This window comes from Marmota monax, unplaced genomic scaffold (genome assembly GCF_021218885.2).
Source record: "Marmota monax isolate L192 unplaced genomic scaffold, Marmota_monax_Labrador192_F-V1.1 WCK01_AAM20220418_F8-fsc00084, whole genome shotgun sequence".
NCBI classification, from domain to species: domain Eukaryota; kingdom Metazoa; phylum Chordata; class Mammalia; order Rodentia; family Sciuridae; genus Marmota; species Marmota monax.
Window position 1 is genome coordinate 7,089,458 of NW_026694575.1, and position 10,930 is coordinate 7,100,387.

Sequence of the window (10,930 nt, forward strand, 5' to 3'; positions counted from 1 at the left end):
GGGACATAACCCTGGTTTGATCCCTCCCCTGTGGCTTCCCAGCTATGACCAATGCACCTTGCCCCTCAGGGGGATGGCAAAAATCCATGCTGCCCCCATGGGAACTGGAGCCCAAGAGTCTAGGGAAGGAACAGATTATTTGTTCAATAAACATTCGTGGAAGGAGCCAGACTGAAAAGGGACTTCTGAATGAGAAAGAAAAACAAATTCTGGTCCCTTACACTCTTTTGCCCTTCAACTCTTAAAATTCTGAGAGGTGGGTAGGCACTGCTGTTCTCCATGTTTGCAGATACGGGAACCGGCGCAGCTGCAGCTAGAGGAGCTAGATGACCCCTTTCCACCCCCTGGTCCCCCTTGGACACCCATGCTCCTGGCTTCCTCAGGCCTCTGGCTTGCCTGCTCTGGGGTCCCACCCAGACCTTCCAGCTCAGAGATTCGAGTCTGGGCCCCCAGATTTGCCTCTTTCAGTGTATTCCATGGCGTTCAGGTTACAATCCGCCTGAGATCCCCAGTCTGTACCAGCCTTTCCTGGGGTGGAGGGAGCCACCTGCTGGTAGGAGACCCCAGGGATCGGCATGAGAAATCAGGCTGCTCCCTGGGAGAGGTGAGGCTGCATCCCTGGTGGGCAGGGACCCGTGGGTAAGAAAAACCCATGGATGTCTTGCAGTCCCTGTGTCCACTCGGAGCCGTTGGACAGTCCCAAGGCAGCAGGGGCCTGGAGGGAGCTCATACCTGCCCAGGGAGACCACCAACAGTGCAGATGTCCAGGCCCCTCCCCACACCTCCAGGGATAGGCCTGGAAGCTACCATCTGCACAGACCCGCGGCCTCTGCTCTAGAGCTCTGGGCATGCAAGTCTTCAGAGCAGCCAGGCCTGAGCAGGAAATATCCTGCCTCTTGTGATTCTGTGACTTGTCACACACCTGTCCCCTCTTTGACCCTGAGATTGCCCCCAAACAGAAGGAAGTACTGAGGGGAAAAGTGAGAGTGCTCTTGGGAGTCAGAAGTGGCTCTGGACAGTAAAGGGGAAGTCAGGCTGGAGAGGTGGGGGAGCCCAGGTCAAGGGCATGGATCCTCAGGGGGTGGACTTGGTCCCTAGGGCAAAGGGCAGCCGTGGAAGAGGTTACCCAGGATAGAGACCATCAGGCTTGGCCTCTCCGATGCTGAGCCTGAGGGGCTGAGCTGACAGGAACTGCGTCCCCTGGTGAAGCTCCCTGTGTCCAAACCGCTGCCCTGCCCGTGACACCCACACCCACGGCTGCGGCACTTTAGCCTAGTATCAGCCTGCCAGCCTCTCAGGGTCCTCATTGTCAAAGGAAGATGCGGGGATTGCTACTGAGGGTTGACGAAGAGGATCCAAGTGAAGCCCACGGCTGGAGGGACTGTCCACAGTAGCCATGATGGTCCATCAGTGAGTGGTCAACGGAGCCACGCCACCTGGGCAGTGCAATGGCTTGTGGAGACCAAAAGCAGTGTGGGGGGAGGGGCAAGCGCAGCAGACCCCTCCCCTCCTCTCCCCTGCTGCCCATGGCACCTGCAGAGAAGGACGTCTGGGAGCCTGTCCACCCGTCCATCCCTGTGCCCTCTGCCAGGCCAGCTCACGTGACCCAGCTTCCTGTTTGGGATGCCAGGGCAGGAGGGAGGAAACGGGCCTCGCCCTGGGGCTGGAGCCGGAATGCGGCCTGCTGACGCCACACTGTGTCCTAGTTCTGGGGAAGTCGGACGGGAGGGGCTTCCTGCTGAGCCTTTGATCCCAGGCCTGTTCTGGGAGCTAGCGCCCCCCAGTCCAGCAACCCGAGCTTTCCTGCTGGACGCCATGGGATGAGCTCAGGTCCTCCTCCAGCACAGCCGTGGCCTGGGCAGAGAGCTGGCCTCCAAGCCTCAGTTTCCTCGTCCCTAAGGTGGCAAAGGGAATGAGCAGGAAACCCTGGCCTTCTCCAGGTGCATGAAGCTCCTACTGTGTGCTGTTCCTCGCGGACAGAAGGATGCAAGCCCTCCGCCTGATGCCTGCCTGGGGAGACCGGCTCCTGTCCCCGGCTGGTGGGCAGACAGGTGTGGAGCCTTTTTGGGGGTGGCTGGGAGCAGGTTCCTGGCACAGGGGCTGTGACTCAGCTGAAGCCTGCGCCCAGGCACTTCCTGGCCCCGTGACTCAGTTTCCCCAACTCTGCAAGGCGCCGGAGCGGCGCCTGCCTCGCGGCCTAGAGGAGGCGGGGGGGGGGGGGGGGGGCTGCCCGCTATCTGCGGGGTCCTTCACAGGGGGCCACGTGGGCTCTGGGCTCATCGTCCATGCTCTCCCTGGATTCTCGGCTGAGCTGGAGAGGTCCAGGCTGTGACTGGTCCCGTTTACAGAGGTCAAGGAGTTGCCCATGGAGCCTGAGAGTGGCCGAGTAGCAAGAGCGCTGTCCTGCTGACGGCTGCCCTCCATGGACGCTCCTCCTGGCGGCAGGGCCTCGGCCCTAGACAGGCCATCACTGCAGGGCATGTTCCTGGGATCTGTCCCACAGAGGGTCCCTGCCCCCTGCCTCAGGCAGAGGGTGACGCTGGCTGTGGAAACCTGGGCATAGGCCCACCTTCCCTTCTTCAGGGGTCCCCTGTGTCCCCTGGGAGCCAGGTCTAGATTAGGCTCCTCCACACACACTCCCTGGAAGGCGGGTCCAGGTTGTCCCCCCCGCTAGGAGCTTGGACCAGCTTCCCCAGCTTGGACCATGGCCGAGGGTGTGCGTGTTGGAGAGACCAGAAGATGTCCCAAGGAGGGCAAGGCCTGGGGACCGCAGGGGCGCCTGGAGTGGCTGTGGTGGCCTTCCTGGAGTCTGCTGGGGCCTCCCCTCTCTCCTCCCACCCTCCCCTTCCCTCTCTCTTCCCCCAGGAGACTGCTCGGCCCCACCTGGGTCCAGAGAGACTGGCTAGAATCCTGACCTGGCCTCCCCTAGCAGTCCCCTAGCCGTGGGACGTGGGCCACGCCACTCTTTCTCTGAGCCTCGGCTTCCTTGTCCACCAACCCAGAAGCGTGAGCATCATGGCAGCCACATTTTGGGGTGGCTGGAGATGAAGGCAGCGTGTCTGTAGAGGCCTCGTTCTGACATTTAGCCGCCATTGAATAGGTCACGGCTGTTGCTATCCGGTCCTTGCTGGCATTTATGTCCAGCCCACAGGAGGGGCCTGTGGTGCCTTCCCCAGGAGCACGGCAGGGGGCAGCAGAGCCCCTCCTTGGCGGCCAGGTGCTCGCTCTTCTGGGTAGGCAGAGCTTCACCCCGTGGGTGAGCCTGGACTTGAGGGTGGAGCCCTGGAGGACTTCAGACCTGCCATCACGTCAGCACTTGGGTCCTGAGCACCCAGCTGTGTCCCCACCACTGGGAAGAGGCAGAAGCGGAGGCATGGGGCTCCCTCCCGCCAGCCCTCCTGGCCCCCCAGGGCTCTCAGCTCCCTCCTCTTCCACCCTTCCTTTCCTCCTCCTTCCTCTCAGCTCCATGCAGTGCACACCTGCTGTGCCCCGTGCCCCGTGCCCCGTGCCCCACGCTAGGGACCTGAGACAGGGAACAGCACCGCAGCTGTGCCCTCTGGAACCTCCCGACTCAAGCAGAGAAGATAATAAGCAAATGGATAAAAGAGAGAAGAAAGAGCCCTATGGATCCTGGCAGCCCAGACCAATCAGAACAGTGGGTGAGGAGGGGGCAGGGTGTGGGCAGCAGAGGAGCAGCTGGGGCCAAGGTCCTTGTGCCACCTGACACGGTGGTGGGGAGGAGGGAGAGCGGCACAGACTGCAGGTCAGCTCACCTGCAGCAAGACTACTGCCAACATTAACTGAGCACTTACTACACTGCAGGCACCTGGACTGTCCTGTTTTACAGATGAGAAAATTGAGGGGACACAGCCAACGTGGGGGCTTCGGGGTCCTGGGAGGCCAAGGGAAGGAGACGGAACAAGAAAAAGCCACACTTCGGTGGCCTGTCGGGGTGCTGGCACCCCCCTGGGTCACTCGGTGTTATTTAATGTGAATCATCCTCATCACTGAGAGGACTTCAGAAGGAATGGAATCGGGGTCTCACAGGGAGGTGACCTGCCCGAGGTCATAGTCAGCAAGTGGCAGACCTGAGACGGAACCCAGGTCTCCCAAGTTGGCAGGTGTGTCCCTGTGCCCCAAAGCCTGGAGTCCCCCGGGGCCTGCGGGTCCCTGCTGCAGCTCCCAAGGAACCCTGAGCCCACCCACCGGAGGCCCAGCTGCATCTCACCAGGCCCTGCCCACTGCCCACTGCCCTACTCCCAGGAACCCTGTCACCTCTCCCTGGTGGCTCGACCCCGTTTCCTTCCCTCATGATGCTGTGACAACCTGAGGTTACTGTTTACTTGGGTGGGTTGTCTCCCCCACCAGAGTGCACCCCAGCCCCAGGGAACCCCAGCCTCAGGCCTCAGCCCGAGCCCCACAGCCCGCACATGCCACCCTGACAGGTCATTCATCCTCCTTCCTGTCCCCGAGCCTGGCCCTGGGCATGGTGCAGAGGAAGGGCTCAGTGAAGGTGGACGGATGGAGGGACAGGTGATGGGCAGATGAAGGATGGATGGATGGATGAAAGACTATTGGCCTGAGCTTGTGCTGGCCCTGTGACCCACAGGAAGGTCAGAGAAGAGACAGCAGTGGGGGCCCAGGCAGCGGGTCCTCCTGTGGGGGGCATCCAGGGCAGGGGCCGTGTCAGGGCCAAGGACCAGGCCGACAGCCATTCTGGCCACACCCCATCACACGTGCAGAGCCAGTATGGGGGGACCCCAGGGTGCGACCCCGGGAGCGTCTCCTGGACAGAGCAGGGACAGGCTGGAATCCTCGGGGCTGGAGCAGGAGACCGAGCTCACCAAGGGTTGGCCTGGGCAGGCAGCTATGGGACCTGAGCCCAGGCAGGGCCCTGGACAAGGCTGCTGGCCCTCTCTGGGACACCATGATTGGCTTCAGCGGGGTCCTCAAGCCTCTGGGACACTGCCTGCGGTGCTTCCAGAAGACACACATCAGCCAGAAATGGCAGAGCTAGGCTAGGGGCCTGGAGGGAGGTGACTCAGGGCCCTGGTCTTTGCTTAGTGTGACGGGCGGTGCCTCTTTCTTGGAAGTCAGGCTCACAGGTGGCTCCAGGTGGAGGTAGGGGGTCAAATGCCTCTGGAGGGAGGGTGGAGTTGAGGGACCAGACCCACTGCAGGCGCCAGGCCTGTGCCTCTGAGCTGGCCGCCAGCACCTGGTGGGACCTTCCCAAGCGCAGTCTGACATGCCAGGCTGTTCGTGGGTGCTTCGGCCGCTTCCTGTGGTTCAGGGTCCCACGCCAGACCTGGACTTGGCCCCCGTCCCTTCACCTATGACACCTACCCACCTCTCCAGTCCTGCGTCCCTCAGCCCCCTGCCCAGCCCCTCACCCTCTGCCACCTGACATGCGCAGCTTTTCCTGAACAGACAGACCACCTCCTCTCTAAGGTCCCTGCTCCGCCATGCGCTGCGTGCCTGCGTGGGGTCACCTTCCCAGGACACTGCTCCCATGCTTCCCCTGCTGGACTGAAGGCCTGGCTCTGGCCCCACGGCCTCAGGTGGTGGGTCAGCCCCAGCCTGGCCGCTCCCATCACAAGCTGAGCCGGCCACCGGGTGACCCACTCCAGGAGGCCTGGCAGGGGCTTGCGCACGGGCACCCGGCTAGAGGAGGGCAGGGGCGCCTCCTGGGGGAGCCTGGGCTGGAATCCAGAGTCCCAGGTGGAGAAAACGTGGGAGCAGCCAGCCTCAGAAGCAGCTAATGAGGGCTGCGAGACCCATGTCCTGTCCACCCACCCCAAGTCCACGTCAGCCTGCGCTGCCAAGGCGGCCATGGCCCGCCGTCCCTCCCAGCGGCCGACATTGCAACACCATTCAGGAATCCATGGGTAGTTGTTCTGATTGGACATTCTGGGTCACATGACTGGGAGGACAGCATTGAAGGCGGGTTGCACCCAGCAGAGCTCGACCTTGGCCTTGAGAGGGGTGGTTTCAAGGCAGCCCCCAGGCAGGCAGCTGCCAAGGAGAGGGGTGACCTCCAGGACCTGTGTTCACACTCTGCCCTGCTCTGAGCGGTGTGGCCTCGCGGCCTCGCGTGGGCCTCCACTCTTGCCTTACGCCACCAGAGGCTCACGTGGACTTGGACCCTCACAGCACACCAGGCACTTGAGCCGTCCCAGACCCACCTGAGACCCTGCCAGCTCCTTTCCTCTCTGGGCCTCAGTGTTCCCCTCACAAAAGGGGTGTGACCAAAAGCACTGATTCCAGAGTTTCGCATCTCAACTGTGCAAACTGGGGCACTACATAGACTTCTCTGGGCCTCAGTCCCCTCACCTGTATAACAGATCATAAAGTTTCCACCCCATAGAATCATTGCAAAAATTCCAACGAGTCAAATGGGTATAAAACACGTGGCTCGAGGCTGGCACAAAGTAAAGCTTATTGAGTTGGATAAATAAAAGCAGAGCGTGGTTACCCCCCAACTCGGCCATCAAACTGTGGCAATTTGATGATTTTTGCGAAATCTGGAGAACACTCGTTCCAAAACGTAATCCCTGTTGTTCATTGGTTCAGTGACTAAACAGATCCTGGAAGGAAATGTTAGACTCGCCACCCCAAGTGGAAAACCGGAGTCACTTCCCACGGGGAGAAGGTCGTTATGAAGATGAACACAGCCAATGTTCACCGTGCGTGGGGCTGTCTGCCAAGCAGCCGCCAGCGTCAACTCGCTCGTCCCCACGGCAACCCTGTGAGAGGGACACCACTCTATCATCGTCACGTATGTGGGGAAACTGAGGCAGAGCTGTCGGAAGTCACTTGACAGGTCCCAGATGGAAAGCAGCAGGCCCCAAGACACAGCTGGAGCAGAGGAACGCACAGAACTCCCCAGGGAGACGGACACGTGGAGAGGCAGGGGGGCCACAGCAGCACCAGCCCGAGACGTCCCCTTGGATGGTCAGAGGACCAAGGAGACCCAGAAGAATGACGTTCTCACTGTGTGATTTGCTGCTCTTTAAGGCCATGCCTGCGCCAGACGACTCTGCAGCATGCAGGCTACGCCTCTGAAGCAGGAGGGGACCCAGAAGCACTGACCATTTCTACCTCCCCTCCCTGGCATTTTTAGCTTAGGACACTGTCCAAACTCAAGGCGAGTCAATGAGGGGATTAAGAAAGGCTTTAGTGCCCATTGATAAAAATGGGCAAAATCCTGGAATTAAATACACCCGTGTATCACTTAGTAACAGGGATGCATCCTGAGAAAAGTAGTCGTAAGTGATCGAGTGGATGCTGGAACATCAGAGTGTGTGCTCACGTAAACTAAGACAGCTCTGACATCACCAGGCTGCTAGCTTTCCAGTACTGTAACAAAATACCTGAGTTGATCAACTAAAAAAGAGAAAAGGTTTTTGGCTCACAGTTTGGGTGGTGTCAGCTCACTGTCAGGGAGACCTGTTGCTTTGGGGCCTGGGTGAGGCAGCACGTCATGGCAGGGAGCATGTGCAGAGCAGGCTGCTCACAAGATGTGGGAGACAGAGAAAGAGAAATGCTGTGGCATCTCATGATCCCCTTGGAGGGCCTGAGACCACCCCCTAGGCGTCCCTCTTAAAGCCCCACCACCACCCTGTGGCACCAAGCTGGGGACCAAACCATTGCCACCAGGGGACACTTACCAAACAATAGCACTGAGCAAGACAGCAGATACATCACTGTGGTGGGGATCAGGGCTGCCACCAAGGGAAAAGCACACAGGGAAGGGGACGGTGGGGAGCCCAGGCTGGGACCTGAGTGGACATTTGCTCTCATGGCTTAAATACACTGGAGCACCCGCGAGGGCTGAGCTCCGGCTCCGTCTGCTGCGACGACCTGGAACCTCTGTCACCCAGCATCAGGGAGCCCACCGGCCCCCCAACCCCACTTCCTCAATATCTCTGCCCCAGTGAGCAGGGCACTCTGGGAAGTGGACAGTCCCGAGGCCAACGCAGGACACACAGGGACGCCGCGAGCTTCAGTATGGGCAGAACCTAAGGAGGTGGCCAGAGAAGGCCAGGGGTGCAGTGGAGACACCAGGGCCAGCTGGAGCAGCCTGAGCGCCGAGGGGCACGGAGCTTGGCCACCTGAGTGGATCAGAGCACAGGGTGTCACACAGGACCCGCAGACGCAGCCCGGTGACAGAGAATGAAAGCAGGGAGAGGAAGGAAGGAGGAGCCGGAGGAGGGGGGAGCCCGGGAGAAGCTCCTCCTGCTGAAGGGAAAGAAGACCCGGGTCTGTCCCAAGGCCACCGACCACAGGCAAAGCCAGCCTCTGACCTCCGGGATGCGGGATGGCAGTCGGTATGTTTATCAGAAAATCTTTTTTTATTTGTCTGCAGCACCTCAGTCTGGTCTCGGGGAAGCAACCTGACCAACGTCCCCAAGGCTGTGCCACCAACCAGGAAGCTGTGCCACCAACCAGGCAGCTGTGCCCTGCAGAGGTGTCAAGGTCATGCCACAGGAAGGGGCAGAGGACGCAGCTATCTGTTCACAGAGAAAAGAAAGCAGCGCTGAGGAGCAGCTCTATCCTGGGCAGGGCCCTGGGGGCAAGATGAAGGCTGCTGAGGGGCAACCCAGCGCCCACGCAGGCCACCCGGCATCGGGACTGCGTCACCAGCTGGGATGGCTGCTCAGGGGTTCCGCTGAAGAGCCACGGGGCCCACAGATGGCGCTCGAAGAGCCATGCAGGAGTCCATGTGCAGGAAAGAACAGGGTCAACACAGGAACCGCTGGCCCATTTAGGGCAGGGCTCCCAATCTGTCGCCACTGACAACGGACCAGATCAATATTTGATTAATGTCACTAGTTTTTATTAATTATTTTTTAATTTGTTCTAATTGGTCATAAATGACAGTGGAACGCACTTTGTCACCTGATACATAAATGGAGCACAACTTCTCACTCTTCGGGTTGTACATGCTCTAGATTCACACGGGTCGTGTAGTCACATATGCACATGGGTGATAATTGTCCCCTTCATTATACTGTCCTTCCTTCCCCCCACCTCCTCCCCTCTGCCTAACCCAACGTACCTCTGCTCTTCCCTAGCCACCCCCCTCCTTATTGTGAATTAGCATCTGCATGTCAGAGAAAACATTCAGCCTTCGGGTTTGGGGGATTGGTTTATTTCACTTAGCATGATACTCTCCAGCTCCATCCATTTACCGGCAAAGGCCATAATTCCATTCTTCTTTAAGGCTGAGTAGTATTCCGTTGTGTACATACACCACATTTTCTTTATCCATTCATCTGTTGAAGGGTATCTAGGTTGGTTCTATGGTTCAGCTATTGTGAATTGAGTTGCTATAAACATTGATGTGGCTGCGTCACTGTAGTGTGCTGATTTTAAGTTATTTAGGACAGCTGGGTCAAACGATGGTTCCACTTCAAGTTTTCTGAGCAATCTCCATAATTAGCAACATCCCCAGCCTCTACCCACTGGAGGCCAGCAGCACCCCCAGTTCTAACACTCCAAGTGCCTCAGACACATCCCTGGGAGGCACACAGCTTCTGCCTGAGAACCCCAGTCCGGGCAAAAACCGAGAGGTGGTAGCGTGGGCTGGGCTGGGCTGGGGCTCAGTGGTAGAGCACTTGCCTGGCATGTGTGAGGCAGAAAAAAGGAGCAGTGCCTAGTGAGCTATTGCGACTTTTGCAAATTTTCCAGATAAAACATTCTCATCAATTGACCCCCCCCCCCCGCTGAGAAAGATGGCCTTGAGTGGTGAGGGCGTCCTCCAGCTGGTGAGTAGGAGGGCAGGGCAGGAAGGCAGGTGGGTGCCAGCCGACCCTCAGCAGCTCAGCAGTGGGGGAAAGAGCACAGTGTGGCCTGGCACCTGGGCGCCCTTTAAATCTCAGGGCCAAGATAGCTGAAGGCAGGCCAGGCCAGGCGGGGGGAACAGCACGGCTGGCAGAGGGACGGCCAGCACAAAGCCTCAGAGCTAGACTTCACCTGGCCCATCCTGGAGGCCGTGTGGCCCGAGCAAGGGGAGAGGAGTGGGAGGGCAGGCAAGCAGGGACAGGCCACAGGGGCGGGCCACAGGGAGGGGTCACAGGGGCAAGCCACAGGGAAGGGCCACTTGGGAAGGGCCACAGGGAAGGGCCACAGGGACGGGGGTGGACTTGGCTTTGCCACCTCGACTGAGGCAGGAGCTGCTGCAGGGCCTGAGGATGGCTGTCAGAAAAAGGCAGAGGTGGGCAGCTCCCGTGTGTGCCGGGAGAGCCGAGGTTCTAGACAGGAGGCCAACGACAGAATGACATCACCCATCCCAGAAGCATCTGAAGGCAGAGCCGATGGCGCTTCCTGTGGCCCAGGTCTGGGTGCGAAAGAAGAGCCAGGGTGTCTGCAGTTTCTGCTCCCGGCCTCCAGAAGGCTAGAGGTGTCAGCCCCACAGATAAGGAGACTCAGGCCAGGGAGAAGCAACCTGCCAAGGTCACACGCAGGCCACTGGCCCAGCTGGGGTCCAATCCTGGATCCCTGGCTGTGGAGCCTCTGAGCTCCCTCACCTGCCCGCCCCCCAGCCTGCCACGGTGCCCCAAGAGCAAGAGAGAGAAGTAAGGAGTCACCCCTGGTCTTAGAACATGATGGCTACCAGGGCCAAGAGGAGGCACAAGCCTCGGGGCCCGGCTTCGGCTTACAAAGCACCCCACTGCCATGACAGCGGGCCCTGGGACCTCCCCGGGTCTCACTTTCCCAAGCGTAAAACAGAGGAAATGACAGGAACTGCCACTGTTTACAAAGTAGGGCCTGGACTTGCTCCACATTATCCTACCAACAACCCTACAAGGTGGGAGCTGTTATCCCTGTTTCCCTGATGAAGAGAACCTGATGGTCAGACAGGCCCACAGCTAAAAAACCCACAGTGCTGGGATTTGAACCAGAATCAAATAGGCCCTGGGTGCTAACA

General features: G+C 59.5%; 1 long non-coding RNA gene across 1 annotated transcript; it reads left to right on the forward strand.

Annotated features, from left to right (window-relative positions):
• Positions 1–2,233: 2,233 nt before the first annotated feature.
• Positions 2,234–9,355, forward strand: LOC131423285 (uncharacterized). The gene is made up of 2 exons (XR_009224633.1): positions 2,234–3,659; positions 3,848–9,355. It is a non-coding gene; the product is annotated as an uncharacterized LOC131423285 (long non-coding RNA).
• The last annotated feature ends 1,575 nt before the right edge of the window (positions 9,356–10,930 follow it).